The following is a 23588-nucleotide window of genomic DNA, read 5'->3' on the forward strand; positions in this document are numbered from 1 at the left end:
AACCGTCCAGTTCCCCGTTCAAGATTCTTGACAAAATTTACCTCATCTTCTTCCTCTGACACTTCGAATGCGGCCTCTGGTGGTACCTCTAGTCGCATTTCAAAAGCAGTTAAGATCCCGTGAAGCTGTGACATGGTAATTTTTCGCACATTCTCCTTTTCTTCTATGGCAGATACTTTAGAATCAAATTTAGTAGACAGAGATCTCAAAACCTTTTGAACTAAGACAACTTCCTCAAATTCTTCACCCAGATCCCTCATACAATTCACAATCTCATCCATACGCAGGAAATAATTAGCTACGCTTTCATTACTTCGCATCTTAAGAGTTTCATACCGGATTCTGAGAGTTTGAAGCTTCGCTATTTTTACCTGATCATCTCCTTCGTAGCTTGTAATGATTTTGTCCCATATTTCCTTAGCTGATTTGAGATGCATGATCTTCATAAATTCTGATTGAGTCAAAGTACTCAATAGGACATTAACTACTTTGGCATTGAGCTCATATTGTTTTTTCTCTGCTGGATCTGTAGGAGTTGCTGATGGGAATTTGTATCCTCCTTCTATGATTCCCCAAACTTCTGCTCCAAGAGACTGTAGATATGCAATGGTTCTTATCTTCCAGTGAGTAAAATTGTTCCCGTCAAAGACTGGTGGCCTGATGTGTGCCTCTCTTTCTGGATTAGCCATTTTGATGGATCTTTTCCTTCAAGCGATCAAGCTTCCTCTGAAGGACCTGCTCTGATTCCAATTGTTGGAAATAATACTGAGAGGGGGGGTGAATCAGTATTATCAGATCAACAAAACCTTTTCAATTTCATACTCAGAAACATATACGCGACTTCAGTTAAGTGAACCCGCGTGTACACGCGACTGTGTCTAAAGCAACTAGCGTATATGCAGATATCTTATGATTCAGTTAATCTTATCTTCAGTAAATGCATCAGAACATTATTAAGCAATTTAGCAGTTAACAGGTGCAGTATAACAGAACAGAACATCACACAAGAGCCACACACATGAACACCATGATATAAGGTGGAAACCCAATGTGGGTGAAAACCACCTGCTGCAATTCGTCTCTTTCTTCTTTAATGAGAAACTTCTTTTACAATATACTGGTGCAGTCCTTTACCAGTATGCAGGCTACAACCTGCAGAGGGCTACAACCCTCTCTTTCGTTTTCCAACTACTTTTGGAAGGGAGCTACAACCCCCTCAGCTCTTGTACTAGCTGATCCATTTACTAGTACGTAGGTGCTGACCCTACAACCTTCAGGGACCACGTTTCATCAATTTTCAGACTGGATCCAAGAGTACAAAGCAAACATTACCGCAATACAATCATCAACTTATACTAGCATCATAATTCATTAAACAACCCAATACCGAATCACTGAAACCCTGTCATCAAGAACACAGAACCCAAACCAGAATCTAGAACTCTGCAACAACCACCAGAATCAGCAACAACCTGAAATATCAACCCTTATCATGCATACGCTACTTCACTGTACCAAAACCGCGTGTATACGCGCTTTCTCCAAAGGCAACCCGCGTGCAGATCTAGAAATGATTACTTCTGCCTTTGCTGTCAGATCCGACCCTTGCCAAGCGTCCCGAACAGATAACCAGCAATACCAGATCCTCTCACTGCGTCAGACCCCCACACACACTTACTCTTTGCCTAGTGATCTTCTCCTTATATAGCCTTAGGCCTTGTTCAATACCAAGAGCCAAAACCATAGAAACACAATACCATCAACTTCAAAACTAGGGATCGACACGCCCGTCGAGATACAATGGTCCGAAACCATAGGCACAACTTCCAAGGACTAACCGCCATGGACCAAAGGTGCTTTTCCACATACACGCGCTTTTTATGAAGCCAACCTGCGTGTACACGCGACTTGGGCTTAACAAACCTGCGTGTATGAACTTCCTTGGCAAGCTGTACTAGGATCTGTCTTCTGAGTAAGTTGCCATCACCTGAACCAACTTCTGAGTATCTGTACCAACCTCTGAGTGAGTTGCCATCAAGGACAACACTTCATAATGCCAACAGGGATGGGGGGTAGGAGGATGGTGAAAACCAAAAGGACCCTGATTACTACTTAATTCTTGCTTTGACAAACTTTCAGGCTGGAAGGGTGAATACTGCAGAGTTCCTTCAGGGTTCTCAGGGCGATTTTCTTCACTTTCAGACTCACTTAACAAAGGGCTATAGTCAGTTTCTATAAAATTCTTCGATCTTGGCCACGAGATCTCTTCCTAGTGTCTATTCTATATCTTTTTCCACTTCGCATTGTTCCAATTTCTTCTTCAGATCTTCTCCCAAACATAAGTAACTAATAATCTGACTACATTTGTAAAATTCCCTTTTTGCACAAAATCATCTTAATCCAATTTTTTAGAGATTTCAAGAACTTACCTCGCAACCCTTTGAAAAATTTCCATTCTTCTTCGCTATAGGACACAATCAAGTCTACCATGAACTTAGTAATGAGTCCTCTCAAGATGATGTCAATCTAGAAGTCAACATCTCTTGAGATCCTATTGTCGATGTTCTTGAGTTGTTGTATCAATTCAGGAGTCCACTCCCTAGGTTTGTCTCCTTTAAAATAGTCATTTCTCTCAGTCAACCTTGAAATCCACTCGTATCGCTCCACATGGAATGAGTCGAAGAAGATTTCGTATTGATCTTTGAAAATATACTTCTCCAAACACCTCTTAGTTGACAAATGAGGGCTTCTATTTGTTGAAATGTGGCAACAAGAATATTCCAATTTTAATTTGTCCTTGAATTAAAATTGTGAATTAAAATTTGAATGTAGTCTCACCAGCTGCTTGAAAAATAATTAATTAATTCATCTTGAGTTAATTAGTTGGATAAATTCAAGTTAGAAGTCTTTCTGAAGTCATGCAACAATTATCCCTTAAATTAAGGAGGCTATCCCTTAATTAAGGAGATAAGATTGAGTTATATTTGAGTTGTAATTAGTTAGCTCAGTTTACTGAGTTAAGTCCAGTTAAATTAGTTCCAAACTATTTGAGGAACTAATTGTGAGTTATCAGTCAGTTGTTGCATGCATGCACTCAGCTAGTGTACTCTAGATAACTGAAGATTCTCTCATCATTAACTCATGCATGTCTATTCTGAGAAAGACCCAGTTGAGATTAAAGACAAGGACAATGTACTATCAGTTGCATGTGTTCTCTTATAAAGAAAACTCATGCATGCAGTCAAGGTATCATTCCTTGAGGATTGCGCAGTCCTGACAGTGTGTTAGAGCCGTGTGTGAGATTAGTGTTACACTTGGTAAGAGGAGGATCATCCGGGAGAAACTACGCAAGGAAATAAGAGCTTGGAAGACAGAGAGGAAGACTGATGAGAAGTCTATTTTGCCTGTGAGCATCTGTGAGGATTGTACTGAGAGCTGGCTAGCTGTGAGAGCTAAGGCTTGGTGTAATTCTGAGATATTTCCAACTTGTATGATAATACAGATAGTGGGGTTTTAAGCGAAGGCTTTCCCTGAGTATTCTTCTGTGTTTCATGTGCATTAATCCTTCTTCTGGTTATATGTGTTCAGCTTGATCTTTCTCAAATCTTTTAAGCTTCCGCAAATTGATTGTAGAAGTAGGTTAAAGTATTTTTCTTTAGTTATATTGCATTATCAAGTTAATCTACAGTCAGAATTTCTACACTATTTTCTTGTTCTGCAAATTCTCGTTCCTTCTATTCTACCCAATCTTGAATTTCTTTCTTCGATAGATGCCACATAAACATCCCTCAAACAGATCCTGGTCCCAGCTATAGAACTATTTGTTGGATTAGGTTGGGCTGACCCAGGTTCAACTTTTACTGCGCACCAACAAAACCCTCAATCACTAGCCCTTTCGGCAATGACCTGCAAGCAAGTCGTAGTCTCACCCGAAGTGACTACGGGAGGTTGGAAAACAAGGTTTTTGCAGCCTTGAGGGATATTGCGATGTGAAAATTCTATATTTTCTTATGCATTAACACTTATAAATTACTTCACATTAGTTTCCATATTATAAACATTAATATGATGTGAATACATGTAACTGCATAAAATTGCTATGCTACAACATGTTACTTCACATCCCTGAACTACTTCGCACTTACATATTACTAACAGAATTACATTCATTACTTAAACATTCATAAACTTCACAATACTGAAACAAAGTGTAGGTAATAAGAAAATAAACACATGAAGACACAAATTTTACCCTAGTTCATCCCATTGTGGGACTACGTCCACAAGAACTGTTGCTTATAATATGGAATTTGTACAAAAAATAGTTATTGACCTGCGCACTCAGCTGCAGGTCGTCTACGCACTCAGCTGCAAATGTAGGCCTTTGCGCACTCAGCTACAGAGCCTTTCCATCGTCACCAAATCTAATAAAAAAGATTCAACCACTCAATACATGATATGATCCTTAGATGGTCCTCTTATTTATTATTGATCCCTATATGTACTATTAAATTGAGGGATTACATCGCTACATTACCATGGATCGAATACCATGGTTTCCAAAATACAATGGACTATGGTCTAAAATCATTAAATATTATATGCTTTTACAAAAAAGGAGGGGTTTTGACCCACTACTAAGTCGATATACTGCACGATATATCTATTGCACGATCTCTGTTTGGCATTCTATTGCTCCACTGCGTGGTCCACTTCGTGCCCAACTGCATCTTTTACTTCGCACTCTACTCCCCAAAATGCGGAGTCTTCAGCAAAATTCAAGCCAAGTTGGGTTGCACCCAACACCTTGCTCCAGAACCAAGCCATCTTGCAAGTCAAGGTGTAATGGAAACACTTTGGACTAGATGAGACAACGTGGGAATTGGAGGATGCCATGAAAATATTATTGTCATTGATATTGAAGATAGGGGGATACTACTTATTTCCAAGATAAATATTGGAAAATGAAGATTGTCGGAAATATTGTTTTTGGATTTTTGATACCCCAATTAGATACTTTATATTTGAAGGCATGTTTACTCCAATTGCCTAGATAAAATGAAGCAAAGGATATATGGTTGGAAAAATTATTATGAGACATTTCCAAAGGTATATGGAACTCCCTCTAATTCCATAAGAATGAGGAGATATGAAATATTTTTTTAAGATGACCTGACCAAGTACAAGAAATACCCATTTGGATACCTTATCTTTGATAGAATTTTTACTCCAATTATCTAGCTCAATTCGGAGAATGGGATACATGGTTGTAAATATTATTTGGAGATGGAAATCCCTATAATTCCATAGGAATAGGGAGATATGAAATATTATGTTAAGATGTCCCAACCAATGTACATGGCATGCCGACCCAACCAATTTTACAATTCATCCCCTTAAGTGAATGTAAAAACACTAAAAACAAAGGGAATATGAGTTCATTTTAATATAGATCTATCTAAGAATATATCTAAAGTCACAAGAGGAGCTATGGAATAAATTTTGTTGTGATTCTTGTAGTCTAAAAGTGCAAGCAAAAATGTGATTTATAGAGTGAACAAGTCATCTTGGCATTTTTTCCATATCTTTTCATCTATGATGTTTCAGACCATGAACTAAGAGGATCTATAGAGAATATCTTTGTATATCTATGGTTAGAATATTAGACATTGGTTCATTATAATTTTGTAGATATTCCCAATGGAAGTTAGGTTTCCCGAATGCTCCTAAAATCAACTTCATATAGATCATCTTGACATTTTCGCTATAAATTTACTTTGGAATGTTTCAGAGCATGAAATTTGGAGGATATAGATATAATATATTCATGTACATATGGTTTAAATGTCAAACCTTGATTCACTACAATTTTAGAGATATGGCCTAAGGAAGTTAGGCTTCCTAAATGCTCCTAAAATATTCTTCAAACATGTCATCTTAGTTTTTTTGTTATAACTTTTTTTATGTGATGTTCCACACTTGGAGGATATAAAAAAAATATTATTATATACATGTGGTTAAATTACAAAACCTGGTTCAATATAATCTACGTGATATGATCTAAGGAAGTTAGTCTTCTTGAATGCTCCTAAAATTTTCTTCAAATATGTTAGCTTGGTATTTTTGATATATCTTTCTTTCTATGATGTTTTAGAATCTCAAATTTGGAGGAGACTGAGGAGATATCTCAAGGTACCTGTGGTAGAAATTTCAAACCATGTTTCGCTACAATTTTATAGATATTATTTGAGGAAGTTAGTATTCTTGAATGTCATGAAACATGCTTCAAACATGTTAGCTTGTCATTTTTGTTATAACTTTCTTTATAAGATGTTGTGGATTGTGAAATTTTGATGAGATGGAGAAGAGATATCTAGGTACATATGTTAGAAATTTCATAACCATATTTGAAAATTGGATAAATGGCATGGTGTGCAAATTCATTCTTGGGAAAAAGATAAAGCAACAAATTTTAGGAGAATTAGAAGGAAGAAGCAACGAGTAGACCTAGTGAAGGTAGAAGAAACTAATGGATTTGGTAAAGAAAATAGCAATAAGAAACATTGGTGAAAGAATAAGAAACTAATAAACATTGTTAAGAAGCAGGCAACTAGGATGGTGCCTACGAATATTTATAGCAATGGGGATTGTTGTCTCTTATTGGTTGTTGCCTACAAATATTGTAATAGATAGGATTGTTGTCTCCTGTAGGTTGGTGCCTATAAAACAACAAGTAAGATTGGTGTCTCCTATAGGTCAGTGTCTGCAAAGAAACAAATGGGATTGAGGTCTCTTGGAGGTTGGTTCCTACAAAGCAGTAAAGGGGATTGGTGTCCTATAGGTTGGTGCCTACAAAGAAACAAAGGGGATTAGTGTAACCTAAATGTTGGTGCCTATAAAATAGGAGAGGGGATTCGTGATACATGTAGGTTGTTACCTAAAATTGATGTAATAGTAGGTTGATTCCTACAAGATTTTTCATATAAAGAATTTTTGTAGTATTTTCCCATAAGAGTTTCCACATATATCTTTTTTTACTTATTCAGTTTATAAGAATGATGTTTTATGACGTTCAAATGTTTAAATAAGTAAAATTTTTCATTATATTGATTCAACCCATCCTCTCAGTATAATTGTGAATCCAACAAATGGCATAAAATTTTTCATTATATTGATTCAACCCATCCTCTTAGTATAATTGTGAATCCAACAAATGGCATACCCATTTTTGTTTGATGAACATAAAAAATTCTACTATGAGTACTAGAACATCGAGGGAAGTCATCATTTAAGTGTTTCATTATTCTTGTTATGTTGGTAGTGGTTATTGTGTATGTTTGTAATGATAATCTAGAAGATGTAATGATGGTTTACTGAATATGTATAAGTGATGAGCTAAATGTAATTCTATAGTGTTCTAGGGTGATAAATATTACTTCTTTCATGAATGAATGTTGTGTGTGTATGTGTGTGGAGAGAGAGAGAGAGTGAGAGAGAGAAAGAGAGATTCATTGAAATAAGTTATTTGTGATAAATATGGGATGTGTGGTTTATAAGGGAATGTGTTATGAAACCACCTCACAAAAATATAGAAAATAGATATGAAGGCCTTCAAAATAAGCCTCTTCGAGGGGGAAACCTCCTTTACATTACACAAATGAACAATTCTTCGATGATACAAATGAAAAGACCTCCTTTCTATATATAAGAGTCTAAGGGGTCATAATATAATCAGAGCCGTCATAACAATAATAATGTAAGGGCACAATAATAACAATAGTGGGCTTCTATGGGGCACAATAATAACAATATGGGGACTACATGGGAAAAAGAATATAATAAGGGGGTTGTACTAATAACAATAAGGGGCTACACTAGTAGTATAGGGACCTAACATGCCCCTCTCCTTCAAATAGTGTTGTCCTTAATGCTTGAGTAGTTCTTGATGCTTCTGTATAAAATTCTTGTCCTCCCATGTGGAATACTTAGCGGATAAGTTCTTCCACTTGATGAGATACTCTGAAATTGATCGATTTCGTAGATGTCGAGTTCTTGTTTCTGTGACTGCTCCAGGTTCCAATATTATTTTTCCTTCTTCGTCAAGTTCTGGAAATATTGTTTGAACTGGGATCTTCTGCAACTTTTGAATGAGTGGCCACACTTCTTCGTCATTGTTCCATTCATCCTTTGATTCGTTTATCCAATCTAGTTGGATAATAGAAATGGAACAAAACAATGCTTCCACATCCTCATCCTTTCTTGAGAGTGCATCTACAACAACATTTTTCTCCCCTTTTTTGTAGATGATTTCAAAGTCATAACCCAACATCTTTGTGACCCATTTTTGTTGTTCTTCTGAAGATAATCTTTGTTCTAAAAAGTATTTAAGACTATCATTATGTTTTTACCTTTAAGTGTCTTCTCATTAGGTAAGGTTTGATGTTTGGAGGAACACTTCCTGGAATCAAATGAATAGCATAATCATGATTACGAATAGGTGGGAGGCTTTTGGGAGTCTCAAATACCTTGGAATGGTTGTCCAAGTGTTTTTGGAGATCTGCAGCTCTGGGGCGGCGTTTGGACAGATTTATGATGCATGAGGATCTGATCCCTTTTTTTCCCCTATATAGACAATGGGTCAGCACAGGTGGTCTTTCTGATCATCACCTGATACTACTTCAGGTTAGCGATACAAAAATTAAGCCCCGCTCCCCATTCAAATTTTTTGCTGGATTCCTAAAAGAGCCGGATTACATTAATATGGTCTCGGAATTCTGGGGATCACAACCTCCTCTGAGAGAGCAGCGGAAAGCGGTGGATTTTTGCGATAGACTAAATGAGCTAAAGAAATTGACTGAGACCTGGGCGAGGAGAAAGCGTCTCAGCGATGAACAGCTGCTTATTGATACTGAAGCACAGATAGCTCAATTGACAGACGAAAAAGGGACTGGCTACCTAACTGAAGCATCGAAATCATTACTGAACCAGCTGATTGGGCAAAAATCAAAGATCCTACAAGAAAAGGAGGAGCTGTGGAGGCTTAAAAGCAGAGCCATTTGGCTCAAAGCTGGAGACAGTAATACCAAATACTTCCATAACCTTGCAAATGGCAGAAAGGCATCAAACACTATTTGGAAATTGCCAAGTGAACCAGATGGTTGGGCTTCCACGCATCAGCAACTTGCCAAATTGGGGGTCTTACATTTTAAGCACCAATTCACTGCTCCGAATGACATCAATCTACCTGACATCATCAATCTTGCAGGTCATTTTCCTAGCTTTGTGGGTCAGGAGGATATTGAAGATCTCATACAACCGGTTACCAAACAGGAGTTGGAAAGCACCCTCAAATGGTTCAAAAAAGATAAGAGTCTGGGGCCGGACGGATGGCCAGTGGAGTTCTATCTTGCTTTCTATGATCTGCTGGGCGAGGACTTATTGGAGGTCATTGAAGAGAGCCGGACCACAGGGCACATCCATCCCCCTATGAACTACACCTTCATTGCCCTGATACCCAAAACAGATGACCCTACATCCTTCAATGACTTCCGTCCTATTTCATTATGCAATTGCCTCTACAAAATTATTTCTAAAATCATTGCAAACCGCATAAAACCTATTCTGTCCTCACATATTTCTGCTGAACAGTTTGCCTTCCTCCAAAATCGCCACATCCAAGAGGCTATTGGCACTGCCCAGGAAGCCTTACATTCCATAAAGCATAAGAACCTCAAAGGCATATCTCTTAAGATCGACCTTGCAAAGGCATTTGACAAGGTTAACTGGCTCTATTTGAAGATGATTCTCACACATTTGGGCTTCCCCCACATTCTTATAAACTGGATAATGGGTTGCATATCTTCTGTCTCCTTCACTATCCTCATCAATGGCTCGGCCTCTGCTCGCTTCAACATCAACAGAGGAATCAGACAAGGCTGCCCTCTTTCCCCACTCCTCTTTCTTATTGTTATGGAAGGGCTTAGTAGGCTCATTGCAACTGCAAAAAGGAATGGCGACTTCAGTGGACTCAAAATCACTGAGCAGTACTACCTCACTCATCTACTGTTTGTTGATGACATCCTAATCTTCTTGAATGGAAGTGTCCGGGACTCCATTGCCCTAAATGATATACTTCAACTATTCTGTAAGGCTACGGGAATGGTGATCAATAGAGAGAAATCAACCAGGTCCACAACGGGGTGCACATATCAGGAATCTCAGCTGGCGACTCAGCATTTCCCCTTCTTGGAAACCAATTTGCGGGATGGAATCAAATATCTTGGCTTTAGACTAAAGCCGGATGGTTACAAAATAGAGCACTAGTCTTGGCTCATCAACAAAATAGAAAAAAGGATAAATTGCTGGCATCATCGTCTTCTATCTAAAGCAGGTAGACTTCTGCTGATCAAATCTGTTCTTGAGGCTACCCCAGTATACTGGATGTCCCTCACATGGATCCCAAAGGGCATTCTCCAAAAAATTCAACAAATATGCAACAGATTCCTTTGGAATGGAAACAAAAAAGGGAAGATTTTTGCCTGGACGAGATGGTCCTTGGTCACTACACCAAAGAGATGGGGAGGGTGGGGCCTTAAAGCTCTTCCGGAATTTGCACAAGCGTTGACAGCCAAGCAGGGCTGGTCACTACTCAAACAGAACAGTCTTTGGGCGGAAGTTATACACCAGAAGTATATTTGGCCCTCAAACATCATCGACTGGATCCGAAGACCCCATTGGAACCGACAGGGCATATCTGCGATCTGGAAGGCCACTCTAAATGCTATGCCTCTTATTAGAGACAATCTTTTATGGCGTATTGGTAATGGCTCTCAAGTCCGCATTGGCTTAGATCCTTGGCCAGGCTCTGGGAATGCGCACATACTGCCGGAAGGGCTAGTTCGATATCTTAACAACAGGGGCATTAAATACCTTGCGCAGATAGGAGATCAGCAACATTCTTCCATTTTCTCACAAGCATGGATAACAGACCGACAGTGGCAACTGACAGATGAATGGAATTCTAACTGGAAAGATTACATACAGGCATTAACAGAATCGCACATCAGACTAAAAGAGGATGAGGATGAGCTAATCTGGGCTGTTGCCAAATCTGGTCATTATGCGCCGAAGATCGGATACTACAAGCTGATTGAGGCAAAGAATCCAGACTCTCATAAAAGCTGGTGGTCAGCTCTCTGGCACCTTCAAGCTCAACCAAGAACTAGACTTCTCATGTGGAACATTCTTGCAGATAAATTACCTACTGGTTCCAACCTCAGGAAAAGGGCTTTTGCTGGACCAACATGGTGTGTACTTTGCAGAAAAGAGGAAGAAACATCCCTACATCTATTTCTTACCTGTGAGGTCACAAAGGATCTATGGAATCAGGTCACATAGGCTCTCAATATAAATACAGTTTGGTAGGGGGAAGATATTCCTAGGGCCTGGGAACAGTGGTGGATCGCAGTAGCTTGAGAAAAGTCCAAGAACTTACTGCTTTTGGTATCCTGGTATATCTGGAATAGGCGGAATGCAATCATCTTTGAGGACTGCATTGCAAATTGGAACCTTCTCCCACCTTCCATATGTGCGGCATATATGGAGATTCCCTTTGAAAACAAACAGAATACCCCCAAGAACATTATGCCAGAAATCATAAACAAGGATATGCCGTGGGCATATTTTGATGGGGCAGCTCCGAGACAAGGCTGTGGGGGGGGCATACTATTTCATCTATCAGACTCACACTACTTTCATCTGAGATTGGGACTCGGTCCGGGTACAAACAACCATGCTGAACTAATTACACTGAGACATCTCCTTTATTTTGCTTTGTCCAAAAACTGTCGACAACTACAAATTTTTGGGGACTCAAAGATTGTGATTGATTGGGTTAACAACAAATCCATCTGTCATGCATATTCATTGAAACATATCTTGGAAGAAATTGTTTTTTTCAAAACACATTTTGACCAGATCACTGTTTCTCACATTTACAGGGAAAGAAATTCAACTGCTGACCAGCTCTCGAAAGAAGCGGCGGATCGTCCTCTAGGAGATTGGCTGATCGAGGAACACAATCCAAATGGGATGCACAGATTTTTCCATCGTCCATATATTGATGGCCTCCCTCGGGGTGGCGATGCCCCCATCTAATTTTTTGCTTTGCTATGATATTTATTGTATATAACAGACACATCTCAGTTGTTTTTATTGCACCTGTATAGCGGATATACTTTACAGAACTGTTTATTTTGTTTTGAGACACTGCACTTTCTCTGTGGGATACAGAACCACCGTATCCCTGTGGGTACTTTGATGTAATTTTACTTTTTGATCAATGGTGAAAACCACACTACAGCATATGCCAATGGCATCAACAGCATGTAATTTCTTTTAATAGAAATTATGAATTCTCTTTCTTCGGAAAAAAAAAAAAAAAAAAAAAAAAAAAAAAAAAAAAAAAAAAAAAGTGTTTTTGGAGATCTTGAAAAATAGAAGATTTTGATGTGGGAACCTCTAGCGAACATAATTGTGCAATTACACCTCTTTTTTCTTTCTTTAGAAGCTTTGTCATTCCATTAGAGATGATTATGTTTCTCGATTTCCCTGTGATACCCCTTAATTCAACTTCCTTTCCTTTCGAAGAAAATTTCATGAAAATTTCTTGAAAATTAAAATCTATTGTACCCAAGGATTGTAGCCATTGGACTCCTAGTACAACATCCGCACCAGCCATTGGAATGGAAAAAATTGGGCTATTCAATACATATTATACCATGGATAGTTTGATATTATGACACTTTCCAGAGCAATTTATGGTTCCTCCACTTCCAACCATCACTTGACACTCTGGTGCTAGATATAGGAAGCAATTCAATTCCTTGGCTATCTTACAATGAATAAAATTATGGGTACTTTCTGAATCAATCAACACTATTACCTTTTTCTTCTTGATATGTCCTTCTGTCTTGATAGTTTGAGGAGTGGTAATTCTGTCCAATGCATTACAAGATATTGTCAGATTAATTTCTTGATGCTCTAAGTGATCTTTCGCTTCTTGAACCTTTTTCTTCTTGATATGTCCTTCTATCTTGATAGTTTGAGGAGTGGTAATTTCGTCCAATGCATTACAATATATGATTGGATTCATTTCTTCTTTCTCGATGTGATCTTTCACTTCTTGAACCTTTTTCTTCTTGATATGTCCTTCTATCTTGAGAGTTCAAGGAGTGGTAATTCTTGCCAATGCTTCACAAGATATGGTCAGATTCATTTCTTCTTTCTCTGGGGTTGGTTCCTGGTGTATATCCTCTTCTTTTGATGTTTCCTGATCCTTTTCTTCCTCCTCTCCACAATCAATGTAAAATAATTTCTTCTCAGCACACTTATGACCTTTAATGTATTTGTTATCACAATTGTAACAAAGCCCTTTTCCTCTTTTTTCTTCCAATTATTGTGGTGTCAACCTTGTAGGTTGTGGAAGGCTAGGAGAAACAACACTTCCATATTTATAGTTTTGAGGGGTAGACTTCCTTGTTTCCATAATTTTGCTTTCCACTTTTCTTGCCAACCTGAATGCCTTCTCCAATGAATTAGGTTCCCAAAGACGAACCTCATGTTGAATGTTATCCTTTAAAGTCCCTATGGAGACATCAATCCTCTGCCTCTCTAGAATATCATTTTCCCTTATATTCAAGTTTTGAAAGTCCTCAATAGGGTCTACCATTGAACACTTTTGTTTGAGATTTATCAATTGGCTAAAGAAGGTGTTTCTCTTTGTATCCTCGTAATGTGCTATCATTTCCTCTGTGAAAATTGACCACATAACAAGTGGTTTATGAGAACAAAGCCCTTTATACCATAAAAATTGATTCGGTTCTAAATAATTAGATGAAATATGTACCTTTTGTAACAGTGGTACACCATGTAGATCAAAATATTTCTCCATCTACAGTATCCAATTTACCAGATCCTTGCCATCAAACTTCCTCATCTCACTTTTTCTTGATTTTAGGAGCTTGATCTTGAAATGACTGTAACTCTGTAATTTCAGATCTTTAAGTTCTGAATTTTTGGCCTATAATAGCCCTCTGAGTCCACTTTCTAACTCCGCAAGTTGGATCACAATTGGATTCTTGAAGAAAGATTTATTCCCAATCTCCTGCGATGACCTAATTATATACTAGTTCAGTAGAGTGAACTTGTACAATGTGACACGTGTCACTATTTCAACCTTAGGTTTTGAAAATTATACCCAAACAAAATAAAACCTGTCCTCTTTCTGGAATGTCTTACGAAATTTCAATTTGATTCTCAGAGAGAACGTTATGACGATTTTCCCAAGGTCACCTGTTTAGGATTGTAATTCGGGAGTATGCAAAAACCCTAACTTCCTCAGATCATATATCTGAAAATATAGCAAGACAAGATCTGAAATTTGGTATAGAGTTTTAGAATGATTTCTTCTCAAATGGGTTTTTTCCTTATCTTCTGAAATTTTGTAGCGAAAACATTATAGAAAAAATTCCACAATGGCCTGTTTTAGATGAAATTCTGACGCTTAAAAAAACCCTAAATTCCACAGATTATATATCCGAAACTATAGCAAGACAAGATCTGAAATTTGGACGCGAGATTTAGCGTGATTTCTTCTCAAATGGGTTTTGTTTTCAGCTTCTGAAACATCGCAGAGACAAAGTTATAGCAAAAATACCACGATGCTCTGTTTGGAGCAGCGAAACCCTAGAATCCAAAGCTCTGGTACCAAATGTTATGAAACCAGATCACAAAAGGATAGAAAAGAGATATGAATGCCTTCAAAATAAGCCTATTCAATGGGGCAACCTCCTTTACATTACACAAATCAACAATTCTTCGATGATACAAATGAGAAGACCTCCTTTCTATATATAGGATTCTAAGGGGTCATAATATAATCAAAGCCGACATAACAATAATAATGTAAGGGCACAATAATAACAATAGTGGGTTTCTATGGGGCACTATAATAACAATATGGGGACTACATGGGAAAAACAATATAATAAGGGGGTTGTACTAATAACAATAAGGGGTTACACTAGTAGTATAGGGACCTAACAGAATGTATGATTTTACTTGAAATTTAACTCTCTTTATGTTTCCTGTAATGTGAATGGACTTTACCAAGTGAGTGGTGGGATGGAATAGTTGTGATTGTATCCTTATTTTGGATGGGAAGACTTGATAGCTCTTAAGTGATGAGAGGCCTTGTTTCCTCTAGATGTAATATAGAAGTCTAGCCCCTCTATTAGTAAGGGCTTGGAGTGTACAATATGATGTTGTACTTTGAATTCCAAGGGACTACGGGTATCTCATCTTAGTTGGTTGAAATTGAGAAGATATGGCTATTGGTAATCTTTTTATTATGGAGATTTCATGTTGAAGGAGATTTTTGGGATGAATTGAGAAGTTAGAGAAGATTACTGAGACTTTAGAAGTATTTGGGAAAGTTTTTATGCCCCATCAAAGTCGATTTCAACTTCTGAAACTAACATGGGAGTTTATTAGAAGTTTCAAAATTTCAAGGATGGAACTTTAAAGTTTAATTTTTATTAGAGGAAGTTTTAGAAATTTTGGATTTGGAGGATTTAGCCCTATCCCCTTCTCATATGGTTTGATAAGGGGTCATGGATAAGGGCTTAGCTATAAGGAGCTTAAGCTTGGAGGATGGGATGTTGGGTTGTCAAGGTATTAGGATATCATGTGACAATCAGGCAACAATCAATCTCCAAATGCAACCCTCAATACTAAAAGATCCCAAACATTTGTCATTTAGTAGAGACATTTTACATTGGTTTTTGTCTACTAATTGGATCAGGTGATAGTTGTGAAGTAGAGTTTATATTTTTCTTGAGAATTGAGGGCTTGATGGCCCAGTGACTAGGTGGAAAAAATTTCATTTGAAGGAAAAAAATGGAGAATATGACAATTAATAGTCCATTATCAAGCTGGATAAAAGTGGTTGAAGATAGCTTTTGTCTTTCCCTAATGGCCCAGTGACCCAAATTTTGAGATATTAGATGATCAACTATCAGGAGATCAGAAATTCAAACTATCAACTATTGATTGTTGGGAGATAAAATATTGACTATTAAGATCTCTAAACCTCAACTGTAGGGAGTGTAACAACCCTGATCAAAATCCATGTAAAAGTTAATAAAGGAAAAATATTTAAGACCAAGGTCATGGGATGTGTATTCCAAGCTGAATGTTGGGTAAACATCCTAGTGGGTGTTCATTTTGGTTATTATGGCTAAAGGAACATGGAAAAGGAAATGGAAAAGGCTTTGAAAAGGAAAAAGTGGCATTAATTAGTATTTTATTTATGAAAATAATGGAAATAAGGAGAAAATGAATGTGAAAGGTCACACGTTGCATGTGAGGAGGAAATGAAGGAAAATAATGGAAAATTGAAGAAAATAGAGGCCTCAATGATAAAACGGCTTATGAGGATCAATTGGGAAGCTTTTGCTCAGGCATGGTCAGTGTAATCTTTTTTTCAGTTCAGTTTTGGAGCTCTCTCATTATTCTATCTCTCTCACATTGTTGGACACTTAGAGTTTTCTTGGAGCATTCTACATTTGGAGCAAGGAAGGGAAAAACAATCAAAGGAAGGACAAGGGAAAGAAATGAAAGAAAAGAGAAAGCAAGGAAGAGTAAGATCAAGCAGCTTCAACATGAATACTTGCTGGTAACATATTGCATGTATGATCTCCTAGCTAGTTTTGACATGCATGGCTTTGCATGTTGGAATTTGGTTCTCTAGTTGTCAGTGGCATGGTCTTGCTATGTTATGACAGTGGTTTTTAGCCTTACCTTGAATTTTTCCGGATAGCCATGGTTTGATGTGATTGTTTCTTAGTTTTTAGCTTTCGAATTTCTGGATGGATTTCAAAATCTAGGGTGGAGGTGGTCTTAGGAAAATTCCATAAGGCCTAGGAATCCCTTGACTGATTTTGGCAGGATACATGGTAAATCCTGAGAGTGGAGTCTCAATTTAGGGCCTATTTATCGGTGTGGATTGCGGTAAAGACTAAGATACAAGGAGATATAAATTTCCTCAAGGATATTGATGGAGTCCGGATGCATTCCAAGCTCGATTCAGTTCTTTTGATCTTGGTGCCAATTTTGGTGAGATCGCGGTTTGGTGAGGGTGGAGGTGGTTTAACCTCTAGATTCCCTTGGTTGTTTTTGGATTGGTTTATCCATGAGATCCAAAATTCATGCTTGGAATCTGGAACGGGCATGAATGAATGAAACAAATATTTGGTTTAGCCATGTCTACAGTCAGGTGGCACGTGGAAGTCCCAAACCTGGTTGGCTCTTGCCTATGTATCTATCCTATTGATGAACCACAGAGGAGGGTATCAAAACATCGATTTCGAAAACGTGAATGCCATGACTCCGGAAAATAACACACAAAAAGCTAAGTTCTCTTGCTTTTGTACTTGTTATTATGTGATCTTAATGGCTGTTATCTCATTGTTATTTACAGGGTTTAATGCTGGTTATACGAATGTTTATATGACTGGTTATAGTCATGGTTATTTCATGTATTTACTTGTAACCGAAAGATTTGCTTGTAGCTGAAAGATTTACTTGTAACTGAAAGGATAATAGATGCAAGACCTAATTGACGTCAAAATAGTTAAAGGAAGAGGGTGGTGATCCTTCTTGTCAAGTCTCATATGAATTATCATTCATTTATTCTTTATCTTGTATTCATGTCCTATAGATTGCATTGATTCCAAATGTTTAACAAAATGTCAATCTCGGTTGGGGAGGTCAGGCCTAGTCCTGGAGCCAGTTTTTGGCTCGCAATTCTTGTTGTCATGTAAATTATGGATTCTGAAATCTATAGGGGTTTCTGGGCAGTGACCTAGATTTTGATCTTGAAAAGTGGGGTCAGTAACTAGAGTAGAGAGAAAAAGCGTAATTACATATATAATAGTGGAATTTTCTGGTGTAATTACTGCCTGCACAAATCCCGAAGTTTGATGCACTAAAAACTTAGTGGGACCCAAGGATTGATCATGGGGATGACTTGGAAGGCTTCTGGGAGTCCTGTAGCAGGTATAGAAGGTCTTTGTTGTGGGTTTCCATTGATTCCACTTCCTTAAGGTCACCTAGGAGGTCGAGTCTTGTCATAGTATCCCCTCATCTCATGTTTACCTTGGGTAGGCTGGTGAAAGTGGGTATATATGAGGGGAGAGGTCATTATAGGGTGGTATTAGAGCGGGTTTCGTCTCTTTGGGTGGTGTCTGATTTTTGTTATTTTTGGATGATATTTGATACTACAGAATGGTATCAAAGCATGGTTCACCCCTCGTACTGTATGGGTGGTGTGTTGTTCATGCATTCATGTTGGTTGCATATGCGTTCCTTATGCTTGTAGTCCATGTGCTTGTTGCATTTGCATGGTGTTGATCATGGTTGTATTGATGTCATCATGTGAAGGTTGATGGTGTTGTTGTGGAATGTGTCGTCATGAGTGTATGGTTATATATGCATTTGTTATGCATGTCAGTGTCTATATGTTGTTATTCATGTATTCTTATGGTGAAGGTTGTTGTGAATGAGATCATTGTATGCAATTAGGTCATCATGATGTTATTGGTATGTTACGATGTTACTGTGTTAGTTGAGATAGAGCAGGAGATGAAGATCATCAGAATGAGGTTGCGGCACTAGATTTTGGGGTAAGAGAAGATAGTCATACAGGTATTGTATGTTTGGAATGCAAATATGTTAGTTAATGGATTTCTATATACATTAGGGTTATATACATGTTTGTCATTTATTGTTTTTATGGTTACATGCATGGTATATGCTAGTTAATCAGTGTGGTCATATGCACATGCTTCGGTTAGTCATGAAGGATAATAACTTCTTGTTATATGCATTGCAGTCGTATGCCTAATGATTATGGTCATTGCAGTTGAGGTCTTGATGTTATTATGTTTTGTTCTAATTTGGATTGACCTGTGCAGATGATCATGATTATGACATTTAGGTATGAGTCGAATTACTTGTGAAATTGTGTTTTACTAATCTAGACTGACTGTGCATATGTGATTGTTATACATGAATGACAATTGTTTATGTGCTTATGATGTGAACATGTTAGCTAGTTACTATCATGGATATCATGACCTTATGTTTGATTTGATGTGTTGTGAAGCTATATCATCCTTGTAGGTTTTAACCCCGAACAAAAATTACTTGCATACGAATTCTAAAACAGAAAATAAATAATGGCAAGAGCATAAGACATAAAACAAATATACACATAGATTTTCCCCTGGATCCCAAAACCGCGACTACCAAATTTATTTTTCATTATGTTCCTTTCAATGTTACAATACATATATATACCTGTCGAAGCATCCATAAACCCCAATCCATTAACCCAAGATTAGAACATAATTGTAGTTCCCTTGACCAGATCTACAAAATACCGTGGACCGAAAATCATCGCTCCCAAAAACATGTGTGAAAACCATGCACAAAACCATAGGTAGGTTCTGCAACCTAATATAGGGTCCAAAAAAAATTCCCGGGGTGTTTCCCTGGACCCCGTAGAGGGGGGATACCACCCCCCTCTAACCCCCCCGTTGCGCATCGGTGCAACGAAGGGGGGGGCTAGTCGTGGAAAGAATATAACACAAACCCAACAGTGCTAATCTAGATTGGTTGTGAAAACAAGATAGGATCCCCTGAGATACATTAAGGTATGAGTTTTCTTATGTAGTGTACGTGGTGCTTCACTGTTTGATTATGTCGTCTATTTGGTGTTTGAGTGTTTGGTGTCTATTATGTCATCTAGTTGATTTATCTAACATGATATGTTTATAGTTTATTGAATGTTCGATTTATTGCATGATATGAGTATGAGTCTATAGGATTGCATGGAGGAATGATCCTGCTTTAAGATAGTTGTACTAACATATATGTGTTGCGACAACTGATATATACTTGAGTGTTAGTAAGTGAAAGTTGCAGCATTATGTCTAATGACTATGAGTTGACTATGGATTATGACATGATTTTTAGTCTTGGTAAAGGTTGATTTCAAATTAATAGATATGTTATCTTGATATTTGGAACATGTGGTCGACATGTGTGAGTAGTTTCAACAAAAAATGCTTGGCATTGGTGTGACAAGTTATGATAATTGGTACATTATACTTTTTTCATACACTGACAATTATGTGTTTATGGAAATATGATAGAGGGAATTGCATGGAAAGGAAACTGCCATGAGATTTTGAAGAAGGCTCAGGTTGAGCTTTTCCTTGGAAGCACTAGGGACCATAGCGATTGAGACATGGTGTTTGTTGTTAGTCTTATGCGTTTGGTATTTTTTGATTTGTTGCATTTGATTGCAACTTGTTTATGTCTGGTGCGTAGCTATGCCACTCTTGTTGCAGTGTCGTATCATTGTTGGTTCTTCATGTTTTTTCTTGTTTGTTTCTTGTTCTTGTATTTTATGTTTGAGTCTCAAGAATTGGTTGGGAAAGAGGAAAGTTAATGGAGTTCAAGAAGGGTCAGCTGAAACCCAATAGGTAATGCAAGGCCCAGACGAAGGTGGTGCATGTGTAAGGTCAACTAAAGGTAAGAGTATGACTGTCGACTTAGTTGGTTAAGTCCATTAGTGTAAATGGATGGGGTCAAGACAATCATGAGAAAGCTAATAGGAAAGGTAAAGTGAATGGGTGTGGGGCATCCGATCCCATGGCTATGTTGGGAGCAACTATTCTCAATGTTGAGTAGGTTGTGCACAGGTAAAAGGGGCTCTCTTAACCTTGACCTTATGACATTCAGTAATTATGTTGTGATCATGTTTATGCTATAATATATCTATATGTGTGTGTGTGTGTGTGTCGTTGTCTAAATAGATCATTATTGTTTTATGTTGATGTTTATATGTATATATGTGTGTGTATGCATATCGTTGTATGATACGATCATGATTGTGTATGCTAATGTTTATATATGTATGTATCTATGTATCTATGTCACTGTCTGACAAGGTCATTAGGGATCATTATCATCGAAGAATGATTTCTTATGCAGGTGAATGGCATGAAGAGGTTCCTAGTCTTACAAGGAATCACATGGGAAGAGTAGCCCTGACAAATCTATGAGGTCAATATCATGTTGATATGAATTGATATTATGTTACTATAGTATGTTTATGTTATGGAGATGTTAGGTTGAGGGATACATCAGCAAAATGAAAGCAGTGTGGTCTGCGGCATGCTGGGACAAGCATGGATAAGACATTGGAAGCAAGGTTTCTTAGTAGCGATAGTGTGGTTTTGGATGTGTGGTACTACTATTGTGAATATGGTGTATATGTTATACATGTTGCATCTGTGATGTTGTGCGCATGTGGTATTGTGTATATATAATGTGTGTACATGTTGTTAATGCAATGTTATGTAAAGGGTGGTATAGATGGTGTTGTGTGTATATTTCATATGAAGTACTAGGTATAGATGGTGTTATGTACATGTTGGATATGTGGTGATGTGTACATATCATACTATGCACATATTGGATATGCGGCGTTGTGTGCATATGGTGTTGTGCGCATGTTGGATATGTGGTGTTGTGTACATGTGATGCTATGTACAAGTTCTATATTCAGTGCTATGTACATATGGTGTTGTGTGCATGTTGTCCATATGGTACTATGTACATATGGTGTTGTGCGCATGGATGGACATGTGGTGTTGTGTGCACGTGGTGCTGTGTACATGTTGTACATGTGATGTTGTGTGCAAGTGGTGTTGTGTGCATGTTGTGCATGTATCGTTGTGTACATTGGTGTGTACATGTTTTGCATGCGGTGTTGTGTACATGTGGTATTGTGTACACATTCTACAAGTGGTGCGGTGTACATATGGAACTGTGTACATGTTGTCCAGGTGGTGTCGTGTACATGTGATGTTGCTCACACGTTATGTTGGGGTGTTGTGTATAGGTGGTACTATGTACATGTTGTACAAGTGGTACTGATGTACATGTAGTATTGTGCACATGTCATACATGCTATGTTGTGGGCATGTGGTACTATGTATGTGCATTGTGTAGTCGTGGTATCGTGACATATGTATTATGTTGTACATCGGGGGTAAGTCTATGCATTGTGTGATGTCATACGTTGTGTATGGATGTATTTGTTGTGATGTACATTGTGTATGTGTAAATGATTGAAGAGAAGCGAAGGAACTGGGTGTTTTTCGGGCAAGGCAACCAATCCGATGTATGTACAGAAAGGACAAAGGGAGAAGTAAGGATCGATAAGGATAAGTATTAGTATTTTATTTCAGTTTTATTATACATATGACCTATGATTCTGATTTATGATGGTCCTATGTGATCTATGATTATGGTTTATGATGATTGCATGTGATTCATGATTTTTATTTATGATGGTTATATCTTGAGCTAACCTGATGTGATATGTTTATACATGATGATTTGATCGAACAACTAGTTTGAATTGTTGTGATAGGGAGTAAACATTTGCAAGTGTACCTTATTGATGAGCTACGGATGAGGTATGATGTGAATTTATTTCAATTTATTTTAAATCTAATTGAAGTTATGTACTTGGTACAGGAAGTGCGCAAATGCCCAGTTGGGTGGTTGGAATCGACTGCAAGAATTAACAACATCAGTGAAAGAAATTGGTACAGGCAGCAGCATACTGGTAAAGCGCTTCAGGAGCAGGGACATTATGGGACACTGGTTCCCAATAGTGTCCATTGATTTCCATGAGCATGCTATGACCGATATGATAGTTTTGAGGCATGTATATGCTAACTTGGTGGCCTTCTAATGAAGGGAAGCCTTGCCAAGGGGTGGATCGCCCAGGATAGGGGATGTCGGGGAACTTGGAAGGTGAGTGACTGCATGGAAGGGGTGACCATATTTCCTGAGTGACTGTGTAGCAGATAAGGGCGGGTCAAGGATGGTTTTTTTTTTGGACAGTAGCATTGCTAGATGGAATCAGATGCACATTGGGAGTGTGCCCTGGAAAAATAAGCCAGTAACTGTTCACTGAGAGGACAAGTGGCATAGGATTGTAGAGCTGGACATTGGATGCAGCGTTCACTTTTGCAGTGGATTATGGACCTCCTAGGAAGGAAGTGAACCCAGATATTACTTTTGAGGGTGAAGGTGTAAGCCTCTGGATTTCATTGTTGCTAATGCAGGCATCACATTCTTTTATTTGATGGTTTAGAAAATGTGCATATGTTTATATGTGGTTATTGTAAATACCATAATGAGCTATGTTATAAAGCTCCAGTAAATAGTATGTTTGTCATGTTTCAGTGGTGGTCATTGTAAATACTACAGCGAGCTAAGTTATAAATATCTGTGGGCACTATGTTCGATTGCAACGATCTTGCTAGCTATAGGTGTCATCGAACACCGAGGATGGTGTTCTCCCAAGGGGGAGGGTTCTGTAACAACCCTGATCAAAATCCATGTAAAAGTTAATAAAGGAAAATATATAAGACAAGGTCATG

This window comes from Pinus tabuliformis, chromosome 3_1, assembly GCF_031772625.1.
Source record: "Pinus tabuliformis cultivar Carrire ecotype Pingquan chromosome 3_1, CPIR1, whole genome shotgun sequence".
Taxonomy (NCBI): domain Eukaryota; kingdom Viridiplantae; phylum Streptophyta; class Pinopsida; order Pinales; family Pinaceae; genus Pinus; species Pinus tabuliformis.